The 25,900-nt window shown below is 51.6% G+C and overlaps 1 protein-coding gene and 1 long non-coding RNA gene across 2 annotated transcripts in view; one reads left to right on the forward strand and one right to left on the reverse strand.

The window, feature by feature from the left end:
• The first annotated feature begins 3,750 nt into the window (after positions 1-3,750).
• The window catches only part of SLC6A1 (solute carrier family 6 member 1), a 43,524-nt gene continuing 21,374 nt past the window's right edge, over positions 3,751-25,900 (forward strand). The window contains exon 1 of the mRNA XM_019428147.2: positions 3,751-3,934. The gene's annotated coding sequence lies outside the window, so the exon portion shown is untranslated. The remainder of the gene's footprint in view (positions 3,935-25,900) is intronic.
• Positions 22,678-24,155, reverse strand: LOC128775518 (uncharacterized). Its single transcript, XR_008420227.1, has 2 exons — positions 24,017-24,155; positions 22,678-23,043 (listed from the first exon to the last, which is right to left on the reverse strand). It is a non-coding gene; the product is annotated as an uncharacterized LOC128775518 (long non-coding RNA).

The following is a 25,900-nucleotide window of genomic DNA, read 5'->3' on the forward strand; positions in this document are numbered from 1 at the left end:
GAGCAAGGACTACAGCAATAATATTAACAATAATCGTTTCAATCATTTATTGGGTGTCTACTGTGGGCTGGGATTTCTGCTAGGTGCTAGCCTACCTCCTATCACACCTATACTGCTATAACAGCTCCGTGCTGGTTTCCTGGCTTCCGGTCTTCTCCCCTTCCATCCACCTTGCATACCTGGCCAGTCTCAGCTTTCTTAAACCTTGCCTTCCTCTTTTGCTCCAGCACAGTCGCTGGTTCCTCAGTGCCCTCCAAGGTCAAGCCCAATTCTTTAATGTAGTGGTTAAGCCTTCCATGCTCAGGCCATGCCCTCTCTAATGGAATTTCTTATCAACTCTATGGTCTCTTTGTCTGGTCCTCTCCTCTGGTCCTGTGCCTGGTACTCAGAGGTGCTTAATAAACATTCCTTAAATGAATGAACACGTGGGTGTAATGTTTCTCTAAATTAGGCTACTCAAACTTTAGTCATTTGCAAACCACTTATAAGAGTTTTCTGAAATCTGTGCACCGTGTCTATTTTTATTTACTTAAATATTTTTCTTTTTTAGATTAAATAAATGTATCCCAAAAGGAAACTGTACATCATGCTATAACTAGAAGACCAGTATTGCTTGCCAGAAATAGGTCTCCATTAAAAGAAATGCAAGGACAAATGAGCAATGCATTCAGTTCTAACTGCTGTCTACCAAGGCTGGAGTCCGAGGGCTTCTCTCTCTCTTAGCTAAAATGGGATTGGTCGGCACTTTGGAGAAGTGTTAAAGACAGATGAGCACCAACCTGAGACTTACCCAAGGACAGAAATAGAATGTCACAGGGAGATGGACACAGAAGAGCATTTGCCCTTCAGGTTATTCTGCTGCAGTGACAATTATCCTAGCTACCACCTGTGGTTGCCAAGCCACACTTTGGGAACACTGCTTAATGAAACCCACCACTGTAGCCCATGGGAGACCCCTGTGAGTTCTCTGGAAGGCTTTAACTGGGGACGTAGGAAGGACATAGAGGTCCTGTATACACCGAACTCAGCCTTATGGCGTAGTGACTCTTACCCAAACCTCAAGGCCCAGGAGACAGTTCTCAGAACTACACTGAGATAAGAGTTTGTTGTTTGAAACCACCTGCATGGTGGAATAAGGAGCTCCCATCCTTGGAGATGTGCAGATAGATGCTAGACAGTCATGGGGATGGGGGGGGGGACAGAGCAGGGAATGTCGTGAAGATAATTCAAGCATCAGATGGCAGCCTATGAAACTGACCTGACAGCCAGACTTTGCTTTGGTATGTAGGCAAAACACGTACAGCAATGAAAACAGCGGAGAATTAACTTCTGATCAGGAATCTAGGAAAAAGAGAGACAGTTGCGAGCGAGGTTATCCAGGAGACATGAAGGAAGAAAGGTGGAGGGAAGTGGTGATGATTACTCCTTTATATAGGTAATGTTTCATATTTCTCAACCCAGCTCTTGATTCATCAGGACAATTTTGGCTTTAAGCAACATAAACTGAATTCAAAATTTTAATCATTGACAAAAAAAGGAATTTAATGGGATTCCAAATAACTAAACAGCCTTCAGGCATGGCTAGATTCAGAGACTCAAACATTTTTCATTAGGACTTGGTCCACTCTCCATCTCGCAGCTCTGCCGTGGTCTCTGCTGGCTTCATTTTCAGGTAGGGTCTGACAAAAATGGTGTGACAAAAAAGGCTGCTGGCATCTCCAGGCTTAAGAACTGTGATGGAGATCAAGCTTCTGTTTGACAATAGTTTTAGCAAAACTCAGGGAGAGCTCTCATGGAGCCAGCCTATGTCACATGTTCCCTTACCCCCACCATTGAGGTCAGGGTGATGTGCTCTGGCTGTGCTTGGGCCACATATCCACCTCTGGAAGGAGGGAACCCCACCTAGCCATAGCAATGTGAATGGAGGAAGAGAAGTTCCCCAAATCAAAACTGAGGTGCTATCACCTGAAGAAGTAGAAATGAATTTCAGGCAAGCAAAAATAGCTTCCATATTTTGCCACCCTCATATCCTTGCTCAAAGCTGTGCCCCACATCTCCATCCAGGCAGTTCCTAATCATCCCCTGACCCTCAGTTCAAATGGCACTTCCTTGAGGAAACTGTCCTCAATCATCCTGAGCTGGCCTGAGATTCCCCTGAAATGTATGCTCCTGGCAGAACTTGTCACTCTGGGTTTATTTGACTACTGGACAGAAGCCTATCTCCCATGCTGGACCAAGACCATCTTGAGGTTTGTCTTGTCTACCACTGTGTCCCCAGAGCCTAAGACCATGCTTGGCGAGTAGAAGGAGCTCAATAAATACTTATTTGAAGCACCTGGAGGTTAAAAGCATATAGGAGCTAATGGCCAGTGAAGAGGGGAGGGATGGATGGAAAATATCAAAGATGATATAGAGGAAAGTATCAGGATTCCATGCTTGTGAGTGAGTGTGGGGAAAGAACCAGGAGAAGTCAGGGTGGCCTTGGGGAGCACTGTGTTGTGGGACCCCAGGATGGATGACCAGAGTGGGGGCAAGTTAGGGTAGAGGATGGCAAGGTAATCAGGACATGCCAGCCCTGGGGAAAGAGAGAGGATGGTGAAGAGCAGGTCACTCTATGAGTCCTTGAGGGACCCAGAGGGAAGGGCAGCTGTGGCCCCATTCCCAGGAGGCTTTGTGAAAGTGAAGGGGGGGGGGCGATGTCAGGACTTGGCAAGGGGAAGGGAGGGAGTCCTCAGGCATTGGGCTGGGATTGGCTAGGAGAGAGGCTTCTCTGGGACAATCTCTTAAACCTCAAAAACTGGAAGTAGGATGTCTTGGGGGTTCTGCCACCATCCCTTGGGTGTTCTTCCAGGCGGTCTCCCTTTTTAGTCATCTGTTTATCCAACTGTCCTTGCACACACATAGCCACTAGTGTCTCCAAGACCAACTCCTGGTAGCAACCCGCCCCTCCCTGCCTACCGCAGGCACGCCCCCAGCCTGGCACCAACAGCATTAGTGAGCTCTAGGTCAGAAGTTGTGGTCCCCTCCTAACAGCGCGGGAGGCTGCCCTGGGGGGAGAGCAGAGGAGGGGTAGGAGTCCACCATCACCGCCACCCACAATGGCAGGGCCATATGACCTACAGAGAGAAGTGGGTGCCAGAGAAAAACAAAAAGGACAGACCGACAGAAGCAGACTGTAAGGCTGGAAAGAGAAAAGCCAAGAGGGAAACACGGGTTGAAAAGGACTGGGAAACAGAGACCAACACAGGCAGGCTGAGGACCCCAGGCCAAGGCAGGGAAGAGGCCAACACACCGAAAGAGAAGGAGGGAAGGAATGGGAGGAGGAGGAGGGGGAGAAGGGAGCGGGAGGCGGGGGGGGGGGGGGGGGGGGGGGGGGGGGGGGGGAGACGGGAAGGGGGTGCTGGCAGGGGGAGGGAGGGAGGGAGGAGGGAGAGAAGGAAAGGAGACGGGGAGAAGGAAAGGGGAGAACTGGAAGGCGGGATGGAGAGAGAACGGGGCAGAGGAGGGGAAGGCAGAGAGAGTGACGACGGCCAGCGGTAGAAGCTGCCGGCGGGGAGGCCGCGGGGCGGCTGCCGCGTGGGGAGCGCGCGGCGCGGGCCGGGGGTAGCGCGGGTGGGGGGCGGGCGGCGGGCGGCGCCCCTCCCCGGGCTGGGCGGGCTCCCGGAGCAGCGCCCCGCCCCCCCCCCCCCCCCCCCCCCGCCCGCGCGCGCTCCCGCCCTCCTTCCCTCGCTCCCTCGCTCCCCCGCCCTGCCCCTTCCCCGCGTCCCTCCGCCCGCCCTCGGAAGACCGAGCGAGGTTGCGGGCGAGCCGCGCCGAGCGGAGGAGCCGAGGAGCGGAGGAGCCGGGAGCGCAGCGCGGCCCGATCCCGGAGCGCACCGGAGCGGCCGAGCTGCCCGCGCGGCGCCCGCTGCGGGCGGCGCAGCCCGGGCCGCAGGTAGGAACGGGCGGCCGGCGTCGGGGCGCGGGGCACAGAGCCCCGGACGGCCCGGGCAGGTCGGGCTGGGCGGGGTGGGGGCCGACACCCAGATGCCAACCCCGGCGCCTCGCCTCACCTCAGGGCCGCGCGGAGGAGCCCGGGACGCCGCTCCGACCGCCGACGTGAGCCCGGGCCATGCCTCTGGGACGCGCGGGGGCAGGGGGACTCGCGCGAGGGGCGCGAGAGTCTCGTGCCCCTTCCCGGTCGTGGGGCCCCTTGGATCCCCTAACTGGCGCTGGATTCTGTTCGAGCCGTCGAAGCGCCGCGTTCATTCCCTAGGGGACGGCGGGACCCCGGGAGTGAATAATACGAAGAGCGTTTGGGGGGGCAGTGCGCCACTTTTCCGTGTCGGGGTCAGCTGCGCCGAGGTAGAGCCGTGCGCCTTATTTATTCTCCAAGGGCTCTGGGCGAGCGACTTGGGCATGGGGCACCTCCATCCCATCCTGGGGCAGCTCAAGCTCTCAAGAGATGTTGGCTAAAAAGCATACTATAGCCTGGGCGGAGCGCACAGGAGCTCGCGCCGCGCTCTCCACTCCTTTCCTCCGAGCAATGTAGGGTGAGGGGAGTCCCCCAGAGGGCTGGAAGACAGTGTCCCCATGTCGCCGCGGAAACTGTTTTCACCTTTTTGTATCCCTCATTTATTCTCTGGGGATGGGTAAAGGGAAACTGCCTGCCACGGTTACCCCAGGGCAATGGCCATAGGGTCTCCATGCTCCGTCCCTTTGTGCCCACCATCCCCACGGGTGGTGCCCACAGATGCCCTGTTCTAGCTTGGCTTGGTCTTCAGATGAGGAACTTAGACCAGGCAGCTCACTACTAAGGCTCTTAGCTAATCTTTTTGCAAAATAGACATGGACCCCAAGGAGAAAATTGGGTTTTAAAAAGCCAAATGATACAGCCCTGTTTCTTCTTCCTGATATGGGTCTGGAGCACTTGCTCCCTCTTCCAGAAACCCCAACCTCATCCCCCATGAACTGGGGTGGAGGGGGAAAGCGCTGAGCAAAATGGCCCCTGAGCTTTGGTGACACCCCCAAAATCCATGGACTTTGGAGTCGACCTTCATTTTTCTGTGACACACAAAGTGGGTTTTTGGCAAGAGAGGAGGTGGTTGGTGAGAGGGGGTGTTGGGTGCTGGATATTGTTCAGATTTTTCTCTCTCTTTGGGAACTTTGGGGAAAATGTATACATAAGGGAGTCTGAAAAGCCTGCCCAACTCCCAAATTCCAGAACAAAGGAGATCAGTGGGAACTACAGGCAACTTGCACCCTCTGTCTGTCTGTCTCTCTGTCTGTCTTTCTCTCTCTCTCTCTGGAGCACTCTCTCAGGGAAGGGTTGACCCAGCCTCTGCTCTGGTTCTGGTTGGAGCGGTCTCAGACCCTCCTCCAGGCAAAGGAGGAAGAGGAGACATTGCCCTTAGAGGTGCAAGTCCTTGGAGGAGTGGGAGGGACTTTCCCCCAGAGCATCCAGGGCAAAATGGCTGAGCTTCTCTTGAGTCTCAGAAATAAATTGTCAGGCAAGCAGCAAACAAAGAAAGCGCTCTCTCTCTCTCTCTCTCTCCAGCCAAGGGCTGGCTCAGTGGCCAGGGCTTGGAGGACAAACAGTGAGTCCCAGGCAGGGGCACACAGCCGGGCTTGTCTGGCAGAGCATCTGGAGAGTGGGGCGATTCCTAAGAACCACAACAGGAGAGAGGCAGCTGCTGTGGGGAGAAAGCAGGGACGATCTCTCTTGTGTGCAGCCCTTCCAGAGCCTGGCAATTTGGTGAGAAGTAGCCCACCCAAGAGCTGAGAGGGGGATCTGGAGGCCCAGGAGGAAGCACCTCAGAGGGTAAAGACGGAGGAAAGAGCAAGTCCATCAGAGCTAAAAGAAGCACAATTGCTCTGTCTCCCAGATTTCACATGCCTAGAGATCAGGAACTCCAAACGTTGTAATTTGTTTACGCGTGGTCTAGCTTCATAGCAGGCACTCGGCAAGTGTCTTAGAATAAAGCCTGCATGGATGGAAGGCAATGATGGGCCCGGCGTGGACCGACCTGTGATATCTGTCTGTGTCATGGAGCCAGGGAGGCTATGAAACATGGACTCTGAGACCAGAACTAGCCCTGAGTTGGCCTTAAGCTAGGGTGCTGCCATTATCTGGCCAGGTGACCTTGGGTAAGTTCTCACCCCCACTGGAAGCAAAGAATGGAGTACTGAAAGCTTCCAGCGTGCCCGGCTCATAAGGCCTCTAATAACCTTGTGCAGCACGTAGTATTCTAATCCCCACTGCAGAGGTAAGGAAACTGTAGTACAGAGAAGGGAACTGACTTGCCCAAGGTCACCCAGCTAGGAAGAGGCAGGGCAGGGATTTGAACCCTGCTCCTCTGATTTCCTGGCCAACAGTTTGCTCCACGGCTGGGTCTCTGGGCCTCAGTTATCACCTCTATAGAGTGAGGTGGAAGGGTAATGGTGAGGATTTAATGATTGACGGTGAGGCCTCTGGGTCTGCTGTCTGAGCAGTGGCTGCTTCTCTACCTTTCCAGCATATGCTAAGAGCTTAAATAAAACACAAATGTCAGGTGGCTTCTGGCCATCACATAAAGACACTGTTCCTAGGCTTGGCTGTGAGCTCGGCAGCTGAGAAAGAGATGTCCCAAGCCACCTGGAATTCAGAGACGTCTTTTTCCCTCCTCCCTTAGCCTGCATATGCATGACAGGCCCAGTGCCAACCAGTAAGCCTTGCCCGCCACCTCTAGCCCCCTGCATCCCAAGTCCATCCCCTTCGTCCATGGGAGCAGATGGGATGCCCGAGCCCTTCCCTGTCACCTGGCCCCAGGTGTACCCAGCTTCCACCCCAGCAGCCTTGTCCCTCAGCTGCACCTACAATGCCAAACCCAATTAGAGCCCCTCAATCGCCTTGTTCCCCGAAAGGAAACGGAGATGTGAGTGTCAGCTGGCCTGTTTATCCCGCATCGGAACTGCCCCTTCAATTTCCCTGTGCAGAGTCCCCTGAGCTTCTCTGTGCCCAGAGAACAGTGGACAGAGCACAGTCCCTGCCGTGATGAAAACAACCTTGAATTGACTCCAATTGCAAAGAGCAGCAGGGCCCCTCTGAGCGAGGAGAACAGGAGAACACCAGCCAGGCCGCTGCTCCATCGCATTCCTTGGCACCAGCTCCTCAAATGGGCCCAGCACTGTGCTTCTTTCTGTCACCTTTTTGCCCCATTCTCTGAAGGTTGCTGGGAGGTGGAGGGAGAGAGTGTGGAGGGGGGCAAAGAGGGGCAAACGGCTGAGAGGACAGAGATAGACCCCAAAATAGGGCTTCTCAGGCAATGTGCCTCTGTGAGCTTTGTGAACATCCAGCATCTCTGCTCGGAGCTCACCTGCAGACCTCAGAGCCAGGGGGAAGGGGTGTGAGAGTTAGTGGGAAGCCCAGCTAATAGCGGGGATAAGGGCTGCCTGGCAGAGACGGTAGGTGCGAACACAAGCTGTGATATTTCAGCACAGACTTGGATTCAGTCACAAACAGAAAACAAAGCAAAACAACGCACTAAATGTTGTTCCAATGGTAATGCCATCAATAACAATAATAAGTAACAGTTATTGCAAGTCGATGATCTGCCAGGGAACGTGCTGTGTGCTTTACTTACACGATTGCATTTAATTTTCACAAAACCCTGTGGGGTACTCGGAATTGTCCCTTTGCAGATGAGGAAACTGAGAAGAAGAGAGCTGAGGGCCCTTGCTGTGGGATTGCTAGGCTAGTAGGTGACCCTGGAGCCCAAGCTCTGCCGTACTGTGCTGACATTCCTGCCACGGAAGAGCCATTCCCCCCCCCATCCTCCCCCCAGGGTGGTTCGCTTGGCAAGGACCACACTCCCCATTTAAGGAGCTGCACAGTTAGAAAGCACTTCCCCGCTTTGTTTTCCAAGGATTGAGCTTTGAGCTTTGCTGCAGCTGGGGGAGTGGGGGTGGGGGTCGGTGGTGTTCTTTAGGGGAAGCCGAGGCATGGAGAGAGGAGTTTGTGCCCAAGGTCCCTGAGCTGCTAAGGTGCAGAACTGGGATTCGCACTCAAGTGCCCTGCTTCTTAAATACTTCTTTTTTTTTTTTTTTTAACATTTATTTATTATTGAGAGACAGAGCATGAACAGGGTAGGGGCAGAGAGAGAGGGAGACACAGAATCGGAAGCAGGCTCCAGGCTCTGAGCTGTCAGCACAGAGCCTGACACAGGGCTTGAACTCACAGACCGCAAGATCATGACCTGAGCCGAAGTCGGACGCAAGTGCCCTACTTCTTACAGCAGATTTCTGACCTAGAGTTCAATTCATTTAAAGCTGTTTTGAGTGTTGTGCACCCAGCCACCTTTCACTAACTCTTAGGTATCTCCCAGTTTGTCAGCACCCTCTCACTGCTCTGGAAGCCATTGAGAGTGGCCGACGAAGTCATCAGCTCCGTTTACCGTGATCTGACATGACACGAAAGCAGCATCCAATTTGATGCGAGCTGCCTGCATCGAATGGCCTTCTATTTTTATATTTGTCACAAATTGGAAATTACAAGGAGGCCAGGTCTTGCAGAGGGATTGGCTGTGGCTCCCTGAAAGCCCAGGGTGTGCAGCCAGGTGGAACGGGCCACATTAGGTACCTGGGACCCTCTTGGATGGGGCCGGATGGGATCCTGGCATAGAGAACAGGCCGGAGAATGCAGGAGTTAGTGGCCGCCTCGGACGGTAACCTGCAGCACTCTGCCCACCTGTCAGCTGCATGGTGTCTGCAGGATCAGCATTGCATGCCAGCTCCCGAGACGACTGAGCCCTGGCCAGAGGGACATTCAAGGTCAAAGACGCCCCGAAAGACACTGACAGCAGGTTGTTTTCATGGCCTTATTGTTTGGTAAGGAGGTTGTGTACATGGAGAGGGCAGCAGCCACGGGAGGTGAACATTTGGTGTCGGTATTGCAGTTTGCTGGAACTGACCGCTGATCGTACACCGGGTCATCAGAAGAGTACTTTGCAGTTGCAGAAAAATGTTCTTGAAGCTGTTCTGCCTTTTGATCCTGTATGAAGTATTCCAGAGGAAGAAAATATGGTCCTTGATATCCCGGAGAAGAATCCTCTGTCGAACAAAAAGAGACATTTTTTTAAAGCTTGTTTTCTCATAAAGCCCAAGTCAGAATGACCTTGACTCCGATGAGGTCTCTTTGTACACATGTGAGTACACACACGCTTAATAGGTAGAATTTGATAGTCCGAGTGCTTTTTCCGCTGAAGTTTGCAACAGCCCTAGGAGATCCATGTGAAGATATTATTATTATTACCATTATTGTCTCTGTCCTTTGGATGGGGAAACTGAGGCTCAGCAAGCCCTGAACACACTTATCCCTGACCTCTGGATTCCCAGCTGGTGGTATTCACCTCTACTAAACCCAAGTCCAAATTCACCAGGTTGCCCCTTGAGAAGAAGTCCAGGCAAGCCCAATCTGCAGCAGACAGAACACCAAGCAGAGGGGACTGATTGCAGGATAGTGTGGGAAGGCATCACCATGCAGTTTGGGAGAACAGGGCTCTGGCAGTGTTTAAGCCTTAGTTCCAGTTCTGAGCTCTGGCAAGAAGCTAACATGTCCTCAGTTATGCCCAGAGTTTGTGAAGTCTGACGTGTGCTCATTTGGCTAGGGAGCCCCCAGTGGTGGCCAGATTTGGGGGGGGGGGGGTGCTGGGGAAGAGGGAATGATTGATTACTCTTAGACACCCGCATGAACACAAGCATGCTTCTCTAGATGGATTTGGGTGGAAACAAATAAACCAGGAGCCCTATGAAGTTGTCTAGAAGGATCTCAGGGTCTTGGTAACCAGGAAGCGTGTGGGGAAGTATTCATAGGTGCGCCTCGGGTTGTCTGGGACCTACTGGAGGAGCAGACTGGGTGGTTCTGAGTCGTTCCCAGCCAAGAGGGTAGGAAAGGGGAGGGAGTCCATCACTCATTCTGGCCATTACCTTATACCCTGGAGATTATGAAAAATCACAAGTTCTGGGAGCTTCCTTCTGGGGTGTTGGGGAGGGGGCAGGGACACCTGACAGTTTGACTCGTCCTCTTGCTGGTGGCCAGCCAGTCCCCAACCACTGAGTATGGAGTGTCCCCTGGGCACCAGTCCTGGGCCATCTGAGGTTTGTGAGAAGGATGCTAGGGATTGGTGGGGGGGTAGGTGCTACTGTCCCTATCAGCCAGAGGAGGACCTGGAAGCTGAAGGAGGTGGAGTCACTTACCCTGCTTTGCACGGCAGAGTTTCAACCCAAGCCTTGCTGATGCTGACCCCCATCTACCTTTTCGTGTTGCCCACTGCCTCTGGAAAGCACCTGAGTGGAGGTCACAGTAGAAGAGACAGGGGCTTTGACTCACTGAGGCAGAGTGTAAGCTATATGAAACAAGCAACCAAAGCCAAAGGCTTCTGTGCCCTTGATTCTGAGGTCCAGCTCCCCTGCTGCGTGAACCCCTTTGCCCCTTTGCTCCCATGTCAGATGTTTTCGGAGCTTGGGATCAAGGTCTCACCCATGATTTTTGTTTTTTAAAGTCGTTTTGGGAACAGGGAAGAAGTTATCATACTGAAGAGTATTATGTGAAGATGGAGTTGAAATGTATACATTTTTAACAGGTTGGTAGCAAATGATCAGATACTGACAAGACCTGATTTTGAACTCTGACTGTGATCCAGGCACTGAGCTGAGCAATTGACAAGCAGTGTTCTAGGATCCTCAGTAAGGAAACTGAGGCCCAGGGAGCTCACGTGGTTGCCCAGGCTCGCTTTGCTGACACGCTGCAGAGTTGCGACTCAGATCTGGGTCTGCCGGATCCCTGAGGCTTGGGCTTGCAGTCCGGGCAGGCCTCAAGCCTGCAGGGGACAAAGGGTAGGTCCTTCCCCTCTCTGGACTTTGCTTTCTCAGTCCATAAAGCCAAGAGGTTTGGACTGGACTGGACCATGGGCTGCTCCCCAAGCCCGGCGCCAGCTCTCCAGGCAGGGGAAGGGTGGCTGCACACCCCGCTTCCTCCTCCATTTCCCCCATAATAGCCTCCTGAGACTAATGACTGGGGAAGATAAGAGCCCTTTCTCCAAATGGCAGTGAATGCCACTAATGACAGAGCAGATGCAGCACTGTTAATTATGCCGCGGGTATTAAATGAAAATGCCAACCCCGGAGGAGTTTAATAGCGCCGCTGGGCTGGCAGTGGCCATGCCTAAAAGCGGTGCCATGGACCTGGGCCAAGGCAGAACGGCCCCCTCCCCAACTGTGGGGCCAGACAGGAGCCACAAAGCTTGTCTACACGGGTCCCCCTCCCCAGCGTGGGGTCCGCAATGGCTCCTTGGAGCTGGGGATGTTGATGGCTGCTCTGGGACATTTTTGCAGAGGCCTCTGGGGGCCTGGATGAGTTGCCTTCAGGGGCAGATGTGGGCAGACAACTGGGCCATATAAAATTTTGAGCGCCTTCTGTATGCCAGGTCCTAGTTGGGTTGTGGAGACAAATCAGGTATTGTTTCTGGCCTTTGACGAGCTACTCACAGTCAAAGTGTATGTTCCCTGTAAATAGAAATGCCATGTCTTCGGGAGTCTCTGGGGCCCAGCATAGTGGGACACGTAGTAGGTACTTACCTCTTGCTTTCTGTTGTCTACAAGGCTTCTTCAGTGAGAGCCAGAGGCCACACGGGTGGGGGTCAGAGCACGATCAGCTGTGTGCTGAATGAGGCCCAACAGGCAGGCGGACTGGCTCTCTTCTCTAGGCACACCAACCTAGCCTTCCTGGACAGCTGGACTTACCACCTGCGGGGTGACCATGGACAACATTTTTGCCCTCTGAACTTCAGTTTACACATCTGCAAAATGGGGAGAGTTGGGGCTATGATAGCTGCAGGCAAACTTGTGTCTTTTAAGCATCCCCAGCTCTGAACCCACAGGGTCACAGAGATTGCATAAGCGTCTGAAAAGTGACATTTTGGTGGGCAGTTCAGCAGAAGGAGAGACTTCGGTCACCAAAGGTAGCTTCTGGTTCTTTCCTGTGGACTTAAGATGTCACTCAGACCTCTGTCTGATCTCCAGTAGCTCCAGACCCCTGCCTCCTGCTTCCCGGACCTGGAAAATTGTTTCTTAGGTTTTTCTAGGCCAGAGAAAGTCACAAAACCCACCCATTTCCGACACCCTTGCATTACAGATGGGTAAACTGAGGCCCAGAGAGGAGGACCCCTAGGGCCGCAGGTGCTAGGACCCAGAACTTCTAACCCCTAACCCAGTGCTCTTTCCCCTTCCCCAAGCCAGCCCAGCTCCACTGTTGAGAAATTATTAAATAGAGTTGGTGGAAGGACTCTGGTTGCCGTGACAACGGAGCCTGTGTCCTCGGGAGATAATGGCGTTGCACAGGCAGAGTGATGTGTGTTGAATGCTGATTCGGGACCTGCTAGAGTGAGTGAGCAAGAGTGCAGAGGGGACAGTGTCTAGGGTTTGAGCTCCCCAAGAAGGAGGCTTGGGCTGGGTAGGTGGGGACAGCTGTGGGGACACTCGCCTTGCCTAGTTCCATCGCTCCCACAACCTCGCACAGAGGGATAATTACCTCCCCTTCGTGGAGGCACGAAGTAGGGCCAGGAGAGGTGAAGTGACTCTTCACCCAATCACACAGCCAGGGGAGAGGTGGAGCTGGGATTTAAATCTCAGGCTGGTGCCAGAAGTCTAGGCCCCAGAGAGTGCCTGGAGAGGGCATCCAGAGAGGGCAGACAGGTTGGTGGGACAGGGAACCAGAATGGACCCCACTCTGAACCCTGCCCTCTGGGCACCTCAACCCCTCTGAAGACTGCTGAAGAGAGTGCTCACAGAGATCCTGATGGGCCAGGGTTGACAATCCCAGCCCAAGAGGAATGGGTAAACAGTATGGCAAGGTGGCTACCCCTATCAGCTTTGGAGCCAAAGTCAAACCCCACCCTGCCGCTTCCTAGCTGCGTGATCCTGGACAAGTCACCGTACCTCTCTGAGTCCCCGTGTCCTCATCTGCAAAAACGGAGACAAAATAACGGACTGAGCTCATAGGATTATTCTCAGACCAAATAAGGTAAGGGAGTTAGAGCGTCAAACCCTGCTTGTGAGCGTAGCTCAATCAACAGTAGCTATAATTATTGACCAAAGAGGAGAGGCCAGGAGAAGAGCCCGCTCCCAGCCATGTATCAGCTTGTAATTTGGAAGAGTGGAACTGGCTAAAATGAGTGTGAAAGTGATAAATAACAGAGCTCTTCGTTCCAGGCTAGTGGATATCAGTCGAACAAATGAACAGCCCCCATCACCAAAAATATACATAAATATTTTGCATTTGGAAAGCATGATTGATGTACCTCACTGCAGTGGGCTGTCCCTAAAAGCCCATGTGCAAACCATGATGGGGGAAATTGCCTTTTCTCTCTGCCAGCTATCTAAATGACCCCATGCTGTAAACCCTTTTGGAAAGTGAATACTCTCACCCACGCTCATCATTTCTCCCTCTCACGCAGCTGGTGCAAAATATTGACTCCCCTAATAGGGGATTGGAGAGCATGGGGTTAACACCCTGAGAAACCCCAAAGTGCATCATTTGCATGCTGGCAAAGATGTGATGGAGCTGGCAGACAACCCCACTCCTTTTGGGAAGCAGAAAGAGGGTGCTGGATTCAGCCATTTAGCTGTTTTAAAAGCAGTGGTGAGAGCTGGGATCCTGATTACTTGGACGCAAGCAACCATTTTGTTTGTTTCCGCAAACCTGTCTGAGGAGATCCACCCCCGGGCATAGCAAGCAACCTGCTTCTGGATACCCAGAGAGGGAGGGTCATTTGTTCACTGCTGATCCTGGGGCTGGGTGACAGGGTGTGAAGCAATGAGCCCGAAGACCTTGGATTCCCACTCCTCCAACTTGGCCAGGCAGGAGAGGGGTCAGGGAGACTCATTCAGTGGACAAATGAAGACAGCTGACATTTAACCAGGATTGGAACGAACGTGCTAATTGCAGGAAAGGTACACATGTCCACTTCAGGAGTTGCGTTTAATGGACAATTTGCTCTGAGAATTTGATTTTATCAGCACTTCCCAGTGGTTTGCACCGCTCTCTTCTATTGATTGCCTATAGGTTAAGATAACGGTGGCATTCTGCCCAGGACTTTTTCCCACAGCTGTCAAAAACAAAACAAAACAAATAATACTAGCCCTAATCAAGTGATTTATTATATCTGCCAGGTAGCAAGCATTTACTCTGTACCAGGTTCTGTGTTAACCACTTTACGTATTAGCTCATTTAATCCTCATAGTAGCTAAAAGTAGATACCATCGCCTCTGTCTGAGAGAGGTTGGGTGACTAACTTGGGTCACACAGCATCTGAGCTGAGACTCAAAACCCGGATTTTCTTGTCCTCAGGGCCAGTGCCCTTAACCACTACCCTGTTCTGCCTGCCCCTATCATAGCTGACAGATCAATCTCTGAAGACCTTTGACCTGTTCAGCAGAAGTTATTCATGACTTCCTTCATTGTCCATGGACTTCAGAAAACTCGCTCAATAAAAATCCCATTTTCCCAAGTGGGTAGGTTTTTCTTGCTGCATGTGATTTTTCACTTTACAAACAAGGGGAGATCTGTACTGTAAAGATTCCTTTAGAAACCTAAGTGCATGAATCAAGAACAGATGCATTGGCCAAAGTGAGCATTCATGTGAGTCTTTTAAAAATAAAATCAGCTTTCTCTTGTGGGAAATATTTGAGACCCAGGAATCTGACCCTTAATCAACTCTGAAAATACACACCCTCCTCATTCTCGCAAAATATTCTAAAGCAGAGTCTCTCAACATTTTTTTAAAAAAAAAATCCGACTGAGCTTGTATTAAGAGAACAATAGGATTTGTTGTTTCCCAAATATAAAATTACAATACTGAATGTGCCTTTTTGATGCTCCCATCCCAGTGAGTTTTGCGTATCTCCGCTAGGGAAAGGGAAAGAGTAACTTTGTCCTTCTACCGCTTAGGAGAAGAGCTTTCTGGAGTGACTAGATTGCACCATGTATGTTAAGATTGCAAACTCAAGGTCCAGTGAAGGCTGGGCAGGTCAAAGAAATGAGTAAAGAGGTCAGGGATGAGATAATTATCATGGCGGGACTTACAGTAAACTGGGAAACACATAACTGCTCCCTCCCCCCAGTCCCTGCAAACTGAAGTTTTAAAATTCTGATACTGCTGAACCAAACACTTACAGGGGACCCGTTCGGCCCCGCAAGCCATTAGTTTGAGATCCCTGCTGGTTCTTATTGTGACTTTGTATGATCTTGATCCAGACGGTCTATCTTTGGGGCTTCAGTGTGTTCATCTCTAGAATGGAAGCAAGAAAGCCTGCAGAGTGGAAACAGCGCCCCAGGTGTGGATGCTCGATAACGAACTGTGGAAATGCCCAGAAGTGCCATTCTGTGAAGCGGAGTCAGCTCTCCATCTAGGCTGCGCGTCTGCGTGTGACTTATTACAGATTATCACTTAGTTCAGCCAGTCCCTGCAGTACTGTGTTTTCTTTTTTCCCAAATCTGAGTTTTTTAAGGGCGTTTATCCTAATGCCCTTCAGAGTCCTTCAAGCACATCATGCACAGGAGAGAATGCTTATTTAACCCCCTGGTTTTCTCACAAGTGTGTCTTAAAAGGCAAGGAGTGATGTAAAAGAACGCCAGGTGGTCAGCATGTGACTCTTATTTCCTGATCTGAATTAATCTTTTCTGACCGGTTGAGTGGGGGGGGGGGGGGGAAGGTCTTTTCAGAAGAAGCCCCCAGAGTGCAATGCTGCAGAATTCCACCTCACCAAGCAAGGAGCCAAGAACGGTAGGAGGAAAACCGCAGCCGGGAACAGCCAGGAACAGGACTTCGAGGGCCCCGAGGCTGAGAACCTTGACCTGTTCCGCTGTGGGCTCCCCTTGTTCCTGGCACAGGGTACTTCCCAGTAGGTGCCTCGAGCCCTCCTGAGGACACTGACTGATGGTCACCAACAGTGAATCCAGTGAAACCAAATGGAGGAAGCCAGTCAGGCAGGTCCGGAAGCCTGCGTTCCAGTCAGAGCTCCTTAACCACTGGAGACCGCAGGCTCTGCCAACCAGCTCTTCCTGCTGAAATATAGGCCCCCTCTTTCCTTGGGTTCTCTGGAGGCTACAGTGAGATCACAGAGTAGAGCCTAGTGCAGCCCCAGGTTCAGGAACAGCACCCTGACTCCCCTCCCTCTGCTGTCCTTACTTTTTTTTCCTCCCGTCTTCCTCCTGTGGCTCTGTTCCCACCACTCTGTACTGGCCTCTCCCTCTGGTTTTCTTCACTCTCCTCTCCCCTCCTCCTTCCTGCCCTCCTCTCTGCATCCCTCCCCACTCCTAAACACCCAAGGAGGGCTGGACCCTGGACCCCAGGCACCTGCAGGAGCAGCGGGCGGCGTCCCCTCCAGGGCCAGCCGAGGAGGCTATATCCAGGCTCTCCTTGCGGGAAGCACTCAAGAGCCCACTCCTGGGGTGTACTCGTGTCCTCCAGGTCATGTGACCTCATGGTGGCACCCTGAACCGGCTGCAGTGGAAGCATTTACGCCATGGAAATCAACCTTCTGTTTGCCCTCCTGAGGGCCCATTGGTGAACTCCGGCACACTGCTGCTTTGGAGACCAGTGCCACCTTCTCCTACGCAGACATTTCTTGAGGACTTATAATAACAACGTCCCCTGTCACAGAGAGGGACATGGGATAGAGGGGGATAGAGGGTGGAACTCAGTGCAACACGTATGCATCTATCACTGAAGTGCTATGGGGGAAACAGGGCAAGTGGAAGACCTGGGTTCCATTCGTACAGAGGTGACAATGTCGCTGGGGGGATGAGACTGGATAGAAGTCAAGGTATGTGTAGCGACAGGGCCTTCACCTTCACCCCCACCGTGAACCCAGCTCAGATGCTACCCTCCGTCCCCCTTCTACTGCCCCCCTCCCCAGGTGCCAGACTCTGGCCAAGTCATCAGACCAAATCCCCCCACCTTAAAAGGCTCTGGTGACCCCCAAGTTTCCCCCGGTATCCAAGGTGGGGAGGGGCAGTTAGAAGCAGAGGCTCCGGAATCAAACTGCTGCCTCCTGGATCTGGGACCACAGGCAAGGCGCTTTCCTGCTTTGAGCCTCAGTTTCCACATCTGTGCAGTGAGAGGTCAACATGATCATCTGTGAAATGCACTAAACACTCGATAAACGTTCAGTTTGGTCACTGCTCTTACTACAGGACATGGTGCACCCCCTTTTCCTACATTCGAAACCCCTTATTGCTGCTTTCCCCCTGTCTAGCCACACACCCTGAATAACCCCAGCTTCTAGCCAGCCATACCAGGCTTCTCACTGTCCCTAAAATACATTATGCATCTTCACCCTGTTCTATCTGCCTAGAATAGATCAGCAGCCAGGCTTGGGGTAAGGCAAGGATTCCGGTCCTGCTTTTCTAGCTGTGGTTATAAAGAGAACGTCCCCACTTCTGTCCCCATCTGTCAGGGGGACAGAGTGCCATCCTCTCCCAGTTGCCTGCTGATGGGACCATCCCTCCTCTGGGCTGAGGAAGAACTTATCACAGGGATGCTGGTTACCTGTGGCCCATCCCCCAGCCGTCCCAAGAGCTCAGTGGCAGGCAGGGCCAGACTCCAGCTGGTATCTTTATCCCCCTGCACCCAGTGTGGGACCTGCTCCCCAGAGGCACACAGTCCATGCGGACGGGATTGGATTGAAAACTGCCTTGACAAGAGGAGGTGCTCCGTTGGGCTTTGCAGACATTTAGGGGCCAGGGCACATGTTAGCAAACCACTGATTGAGCTAGACAAGCAGGGTGAGAGGAGAATAAGGATGCAGATCAGAAGTGTCGTTGGAAGGCGCCGTCTGCCTCCTCTCCTTGCACTCGGAGGAGAACCAAGGCACAGAGAGCGGAAGGGACTGCTAGAGATCACACAGCTAGTAATGTGTGGAGTGGATTCCCACAGGGGCCTGCGACTCCAAAGTCTCCAGCTAGCCACGCTGTCTCCTTGCCCTGCAGACGTGGCCCCGAGGGCCAGCTCCTTGCTGCTGCACGAGAGCTGGGGACCCCCGGAGGGGATCACAGCCCCTTGGGGCTGGCTGCCTCCCCAAAGGACTCTAATTAGACCCCTGGGGCCTGGCAAGAGCTGCTCAGCCTGGATCCCATGTGGTTGCTTGTTGGCCCCTGGGATACCGGCGGGTTTGCCCAATACGACCGTGGGGACCAGTTAGCCTCTTACGGAACCAGACCTCAGCAGCCTCTTGGGTTTCTTAAAAAGAGCGACAGGCCTTGTCCTTGTGGGGGTTTTCCCTGGAGGGAGTTGCTTGCTGGAGATGGGCCACTCTTACACACCACAAAGGTGGCATGTGAGGGTTCCACAAGCATCCCACTAGAGACAGCAGAATAGAGTGCTTAAGAGCGTGGACACAGGAGCCCAGCTTCCTGGGTTCAATAGTTAATACATATAAATCATTTACAGCAGGCCTTGGGCATGTTAGTAAGGGCCTAACTCACTTCCTTCCCCCACTCTGAGCTCTTTTTCTTTCCATCTTTGTTAATGAAAAGTTGTTTTTGTTGTTTTTGCTGCGTGCAACCCCAAAGAAAGAGAGCCTTAACTCCTGGAGTTTATTTCACCGTTAAATGGGTCCGTTAAGCCTCTAGCAGTTATAAAGCTGGGTTTTTTTTTTCTCACTCTGGTTGTTGGGGCAGGGGAGGGGTGTGTTCTCTGGCCTTCTCCTATATTCTGGTTTGGAGGGCACCCCGGAGAACTGGACCTGCAGGCTCTCAGAGGCTGCAAACGGAGGGGAAGGGCTTGAGCCTGGGTTTTCTCATCTGCATGGGGCTGTGAGTCTGGGGAAACTCATCTATGTGAGTCACATCTCTTCTCCTCAGAATCCAGCAGGCAGGCATGAACAGTAGTAAGACTACATATAAAGGCTTCAGAGAATTTCACACAAGCCTGTGTCTGGGAGGCACCTGCTAGGTGAGCTGATACCACCAGACTGTGAGTCAGCGGGCTTGGGTTAAATCCTGTGTGACCTTGAACAGGTCATTTGACCTCTCTGAGCCTCGGTACCATCATCTGCGAAATGGGAGCTAGTAATCATTGTAGCTTCAATGTATTTAGCACTTGCTGGGCCTGGCACAGCACTAGAAAATTCTAATCCAGTCCTCACGCTTTGTGAAGTGGTTACTGTTGGCCCCATTTCCTGAAGAGGAAACAAACACTTGGAGAAAATAAGTAACGTACTTGAAAATCACAACAGGATGCTGTGAGGCGTAGGCATTCAATAGATGCTCTTGAGAAATGCACCCGGGTCTGTAAATGACCTCTCGGGTATGTTGAGGCAAGTCAGGAGTGTGTACCAGCACAGACCTGCTTTCTTTCATCTCTTAAGTATGAATGTGTAATGATCTGGGGGGTCTGAAAGAATCATACCGTTTGTGTCCTGTGTGACCTTGGGCCAGCCACCAGCCTTCTCTGGGCCTTGTTCTTCATCTGTAGACTGCTGGGGTAGACCAGGTGTACCAGTGTGGCAGAGAATAAGTCTCAAACAGGAAGGAAGCTGCATAGGCCCTAAACCCCGCTGGCTGAGGGTCCAAGGAAAAGGGCTAGCCGTCTAGACCTGAGGTCATCTATTTTGCCTGCAGCTCTCACCCTGGCAAAGATTGACTTGTTGCCCACCCCCACCCGACTCAGGGGAGGCCTCGTAGGCCCTCTCCAGCTGCCCCCTCTCCATCCGAGCACCTTCTTCGGGGAACCTTCCCTGGCCTTCAGGACAGTCGGTGTCAAAGGCTGCCCACGACACCGGCATCCATCTGCACGCGTCCAACCTCCTTCTGACCTTCCGCACATGATGATCAGCTATTAATTGGTCCTCGTATTTGTGCCACATTTTTCAATTACAAAGCACTTCCCCGGCCATTCATCTCTTTGAATAGTGATCCGAGCTGCTATTTACTGAGCACTTCCTGTGCGCCAGGCCCTCTGTTTTCACCAGCCTCTCTCCACGCATCATCTTGATTCAGAGTTTCACAACAATCCTGTGAGGTACAGGAGTCCACATTTATAGATGAGGAAACTGGTACTCCAGCACGCTTACGTATCTGGCCCCTGGTCACACAGGAATTTGAACCAAGCTCTTGGAAGAATCAGGGTCATCCCTAACCTAGACCTTCCAAAGCTGCCCTGGGCACCTGAATGACTGGGTCCTTGTTAAAACGCAGCTTCTGATCCTGTGGGTCTGGAGTGGGGCCCAAGGTTCGTTCTTTTTTCTTTCTTTCTTTCTTTCTTTCTTTCTTTCTTTCTTTCTTTCTTTCTTTCTTTCTTTCTTATGTTTATTTATTTTTGAGAAAGAGAGAGAGAGTGTATGTGAGCAGGAGAGGGACAGAGAGCGAAGGAGACACAGAATCCAAAGCAGGCTCCAGGCTCTGAGCTGTCAGCACAGAGACTAATGTGAGGCTCAAACTCACGATCTGAACCATAAGATCATGACCTGAGCCCAAGTTGGACACAGAACCAATTGAGCCATCCAGGAGCCCCATAAGAGAATCACACTGGATAACAATGCCCCGGGTCAGTGAACAATCTGAGACTGCTTTACAGTAGCCCCAGGCTGGCAAGCCTCAGTTTCCCTGTCTGTCAGATGGATGAAATAGCTTTTGGCTTATGGAGATGGAATGGGGACTGGATGATATAACACCTGTGAAATGCCTGGCACACAATAGGTGCTCAATAAATGCTGGCTCTTCTCCCTTGATAGGAGCTGGCATGGGTTTGGATACACAACAGATGCTCAATAAATCTATTGAGCCCAGCATTTTCCCCCAAAGCAGAGAATAAACTGCATTATGTTTCCCTTTGGAATGAAGCCAAACCCAATATTAATTTTTTTCTTGAACCGCAGAGTTCCAAAAAGAAATAAAAGCAAGTAGAGTGATTGCAGTATGAAGCAAGCCTCTGTAATTTCTGTAATTACAGAATGGGAGCAAGACAAAGCAGGAGTATGCACAGCGTCATGGGAGGGAGCGGGGGCCCCTACTCCCAGGCCTGCTGCTCCCCCCGGCTTGCCTTCCTGGCTCTTCATGGTGCCCCACTCGCTCTGAGTGGGTTCTGGGCCCACCCCCGGACCTGGACAATGGCAGCCCTGAGACACTGGCCTTGACCTTTTGGCCTCTGCCCAAGTCTCCACCCCATGCAGCCACCAGTCCCTCTGATGCAGTGGGACAGAGGGAGGATTGTCCAAGGCGGCTGCCACCCACTCCCCTCCCCCCAGCCTGCCATCTGTGCAGGGGGCTGCTGACAGCCAGTCTGCTAGCAAGGCCTGTAAGCCCCACCTCCAAAAGAGAAACCTGGTCAACTCCTCACCACCTCTGCCCTAGCTGCCACCATTCAAGTCACTGTCCTCTCTCCCTGGACTCTCAGCCTCTTAATGCACCCCCCCCCGCTTCCCCCCCCGCCCTTCTGCAGCCTCTTCTGGGCAGAGTGAGACTTTTAAATGTAAGTCAGATTTCCCCCACCACTTAAACCCTCTACTCTCTTCCATCCCGTTTAGAAGAAAATGTGAACTCCTTGCTGTGGTCTCTGAGACCTTGTGTGATCTGGCCCTTGCCTGCCTCTGACTAGTTCTGTTCCCTCCTGTACTGGACTGCAGCCAGCCCATCCTCCATGCTGACTCTCAAACATGCCAAGCTTATTCCTGCCTCAGGGCCTTTGCACTTGCTGTTCCCCCTGTTTGAAATAATGTATCCTAGAGAGTCATATTTCTGGCTTCTAATGCAAACTGAAAAAAATTTTTGTTCAGGCCAAATAAAACAAGCCCAAGGGCCAACTTTGACCCATTTTGCCAGTTCTGATCTAGAGCTTCCAAACTACATTTTTTTTTCTTATAAAGCATTTCCTCACTCAGGGGTTGGCAGAGGTATTCTTTCTGCTTGGTTTGGCCCTGTTTTTAACGATGGCTTTGGGACTTGGTCTCAACGTGCACATCGAGGAAGGAACATTTTCATGGGAACGTGTTCATGGAAACATTTTCACCACTTTGGTGCCTTGAGTCTCTTTCTTTAACTCCTTCCCAGAGCCTCCCTGTGTGAGTCTTCTTCTCTAATACTAATCTGATCATATTATCACCCCCGTTGCATCCCTGCAACTGGCCCCTAAGTTCCTTAGCCTGGCTTTCAAGGTCCTTCACAAACTGACCTTCCTATCTTCAAACCTCCCTACTTCTGTTTCTCCACCTGGGATGCCCTTCCCTCTTTCTGACCCTGATGAACACCTATTCAGCCTTCAAAACCCAGTTCCAATGTCCCCTCATCTGGGATGCCTTCTCTGGTTGAATTAAATCATTCCTTCTAGGCCTACGGTGTCTTGTTCGTACACTCTTGCTGCATGTATCATAAGGTTTTATGATTGGCTGTAGACAGAGATATTTCTCCTTCTAGGCTGTGACCTTGTCAAGGTCAAGGACCTGGTCTTGTTAATGTTTGCAACCCAAGTGTCCGTCCCAGCTCCGTGTACACATTAGACCCTAGTAAACATTTACAACATGGAATCTTCCTGCTGGTCCCTGTTAGTTCACGGATTCAAACTCTGGTTCAAAATGCAAAGTGCTAGAAATGATTGTCCCATCCCTGTTTCAGCACCCAGCATATGCTGAGTAAGTACTTACTGAAGAAAGGAAGGAGTGAATGAGTAGGTGAGTGAAAGTGGAAAATGGATCACTTGCGGTCACACATTAACAGTGCCCTTTAGAATGTTAACTTCGGTGGAATTCAGCTAACGTGGGAGAGTATTAAGGAGGAACACGTAGCCAGATTCTTGGTCTGCGGAATATCGTCACCTGATGGGGAAGATCCAGAAGGCTCTGGAAGTGGGCCTTGGAAAAATGTCCCAAATCACAAGGTGGTGAGAGGCATTCCTATTACCCATTGTGTCGGCAGGTGGAGGAGGGCTGCAGAATGGCACTGTACAGGCTGGTGAAGAGATGCCCGGTCTCACGGCGGTGGGTCCACAGAGCCATCTCGACACTGAGCAGCCCCTGGCGGCAAAGCGCAGGAACCTGTTTCGGGAAAGGGGAAATAGCAACTGGCTAGAAGGTTGGCTCCTGCTTCAGAGAGCATTACGTTTCTAGAAAGACAGCCAGATTCCTCTGCTGTGAACTTGAACATGCCTGTGCTTTCCATGTGCCGTTTTTCGGAGAAAGGGAGCGACAGGTTAACCAGCTGGTGTCAGGAATGAAAATTGGCAAGAAGCTATTCTTGGGGGGTATTAGTGGGGCCGCTTCTGAATGTGCTGTCTGTAAGCATCGGGCCCTAGGCTTTTTAATGAACAGGGGCCCTTTGATCATTTTCCTGCCATCTACTAGATGCTTTGGACTGTCTTTTTCTTGCCAGACTTGACTTATTACAGAACAGTTCTTTATTTTATTAACTGACCACACAAACGTACCACTCCCAGCTTCGACTGGCCCAAGGTGATCAGTTAGACCACTCCTAAGTTGGTATACAGAGAACCCAAAGCATGGAGATTTGAAATTTTCATTAGCTAGTTTCCCCCCTGGAGGCTAAAAGGACTATTTCCATCGGTCTGAAAATGCTGAAAGTCTGTGAAGGACCGGATGATACACCCTCAATAAATGTTAGCTGCTCTTAGTAGTGGTATTGCCATCGTCACTACCACGATGGCCTTTCGGGAAGCTGTGACACCTAGATTTGGAACCACAATCCGCACACATACAGAAATAATCACAGTGATGATGAGGGCTGAGGTTTCCTAAGCACTCACTCTGAGCTAGGTATTCCTTCCCCTGCTCTACATGCATGATCTCATGTAACCCTTCACCGCCCCATTTTACAGATGAGGATCAAAAAGGGGGTGGAACTTGCCCAGCGTTAGTAAACATGAAGGCGAGCCGAGGTCTCTGATGTAGCCCCGGGGCTGTCTGTCCCACTGCCTTGCAAGCCAGAGGGCCTTCTCCGTGGAGATCCCCAAAGAAGCACCAGTTACATCAGTTTGTGGCCTTATATTGTTACCTTCACATTTTGCACGTCTTCTAAAAGGAAGGCTGCACACGCGGAGATGTGGCTCTTCAGAGGGCAGTTACAGGCATCTGGCTAAATCTTTCTCATATTCTGAAGATAGCATGTATGCCTCTCTCATGCTGAGCTCTTCAAGCAGCCGTGGACTCTGATCTCTCTGGCCTTTGCACGAGGTGATGCTAAATGTACTCATGGAGAGGGTGGTGGAATAAACCGCCCGGTGAACCAGAACTCTGCTTCCTCCCGACCTTCCACCTTTCCTATGTGTCGATGTTGAATGATTTCTTCAAAGGACATACACACCGTGTTTCCCCCTTAAACACACCCTGCCATCTCCCCTGCTTGCTGGGAGTAAGCCAGAGGGGCACCTGTCTGCCTGCCTGCCTGTCTGTCTGTCACTCTGTCTGTCTCTGTCCCTGAGTGGTGTGGGGCAGTCTGAGGCCCCAGTGCACAGCACAGTAAATTTTAGTTTGGTTTGATTCTCTGTGGATAATCAACAAATGTATCCAGAGTGGAGGCCAGAAGTTGTTGTTCCTGTAGGCTACAGAGAACTTGGTCAAGTGGTAAGGGAGTAGAGATTCAAGACTTTAGCAGGAATCCTCTGAGTCAATGGGAGCAAACAGGAAATTTATGTTACCACTATGGGGATGCTTTCTTTGTAACCTCTAAACACAGGTATGTAACCCAGTCTTAAGAAAGCCTGGAATGGCAGACACAAATGCTTCCAAGATTCTCTCTCCATCTTTTTTTTTTCTTTAGTTTATTTCTTTATTTTTAGAGAGAGAATGGGTGGGGGAGGGGCAGAGAGAGAGAGAGAATCCCCAGCAGGTCTGCGCTGTCAGTACAGAGCCTGATGTAGGACTCGAGCCCACGAATTGTGAGATCATGACCTGAGCCCAAGTCAAGAGTCAGACACTTAACCGACTGAACCACGCAGGTACTACTCTCTCTCCGTCTTTGGACCTCTGATTTCCTTCCTTCTCAGCAGATCAGCTTTCTCCGCTACTCTGAGTATAGATGGGAGAGGCTGGTCTTCTTTCTCAGTCTCATGCCAAATACCCAGGCAAGGAGCTTTGATTGACTAGCCAGAGTCAGGTGATCAGCCCTGGTCCAAGGTGATTGGATCCTTTTGGACAAACATCGTGGCTGGAGCCCACAAGGGTAGGTCATGGGGACAGTAAAGGGCATCACTGCTTTGATAGTGAATGGCTAACTGCCCCCCCCAACAAAAGGGGTTCCATTTTAGCCTCCCCTTTTCCTGATGCTGCTCTCTCTCTTGCATATCCCAAGACTTCCTGGTGGACTACAGAATGAGCTACCATCCCTGACAATGGGAGGTCACCCTACCTGAGTCTGGAGTTCCTTCTGATGGCGCCAGGCCCACGTCAGGAGCTAGATGGGCATCTGAGACAAGGCTGTGGGTCATCCTTGAGAACAAGAAACAGGGTTGGCAGTAAAGTTTCGATGGCCTGAAGGTGAACTCTGGTTCACCTCTGGCTTTCTGTGAACTCTAGGAAGAGACAATGGTGTTTGGTAATGAGGACTGCGCGTGAGGGGCCGTCAGGTGGGTGCACAGCCCCCAGGGTCCCCCCAGCGGGGCAGCGCTGAGGGAGGAGGCCGCACATTGCTTTGGCTTGCCTCCTACATCTCAGACCTCAGACCAGTGCTTCACACATTCCTGTGAGCCCTGGGGATTCCATACATTTATTCTGCATGATTTTATTAATTTAAAAATGTCTTATAGAAACTTAGAAATGTATGGTAATTTTTGGCAGAAATTTAGAAATAATGCTAAAAATCCAGAAAAGCACACACAAAAAAAGGAAATAAAAATGACTCTTATAAACTAATCACTGTGAATACCTTAGGATATATCCC

This window comes from Panthera pardus, unplaced genomic scaffold (genome assembly GCF_024362965.1).
Source record: "Panthera pardus isolate Hobbes unplaced genomic scaffold, ASM2436296v1 HiC_scaffold_8, whole genome shotgun sequence".
NCBI lineage: Eukaryota > Metazoa > Chordata > Mammalia > Carnivora > Felidae > Panthera > Panthera pardus.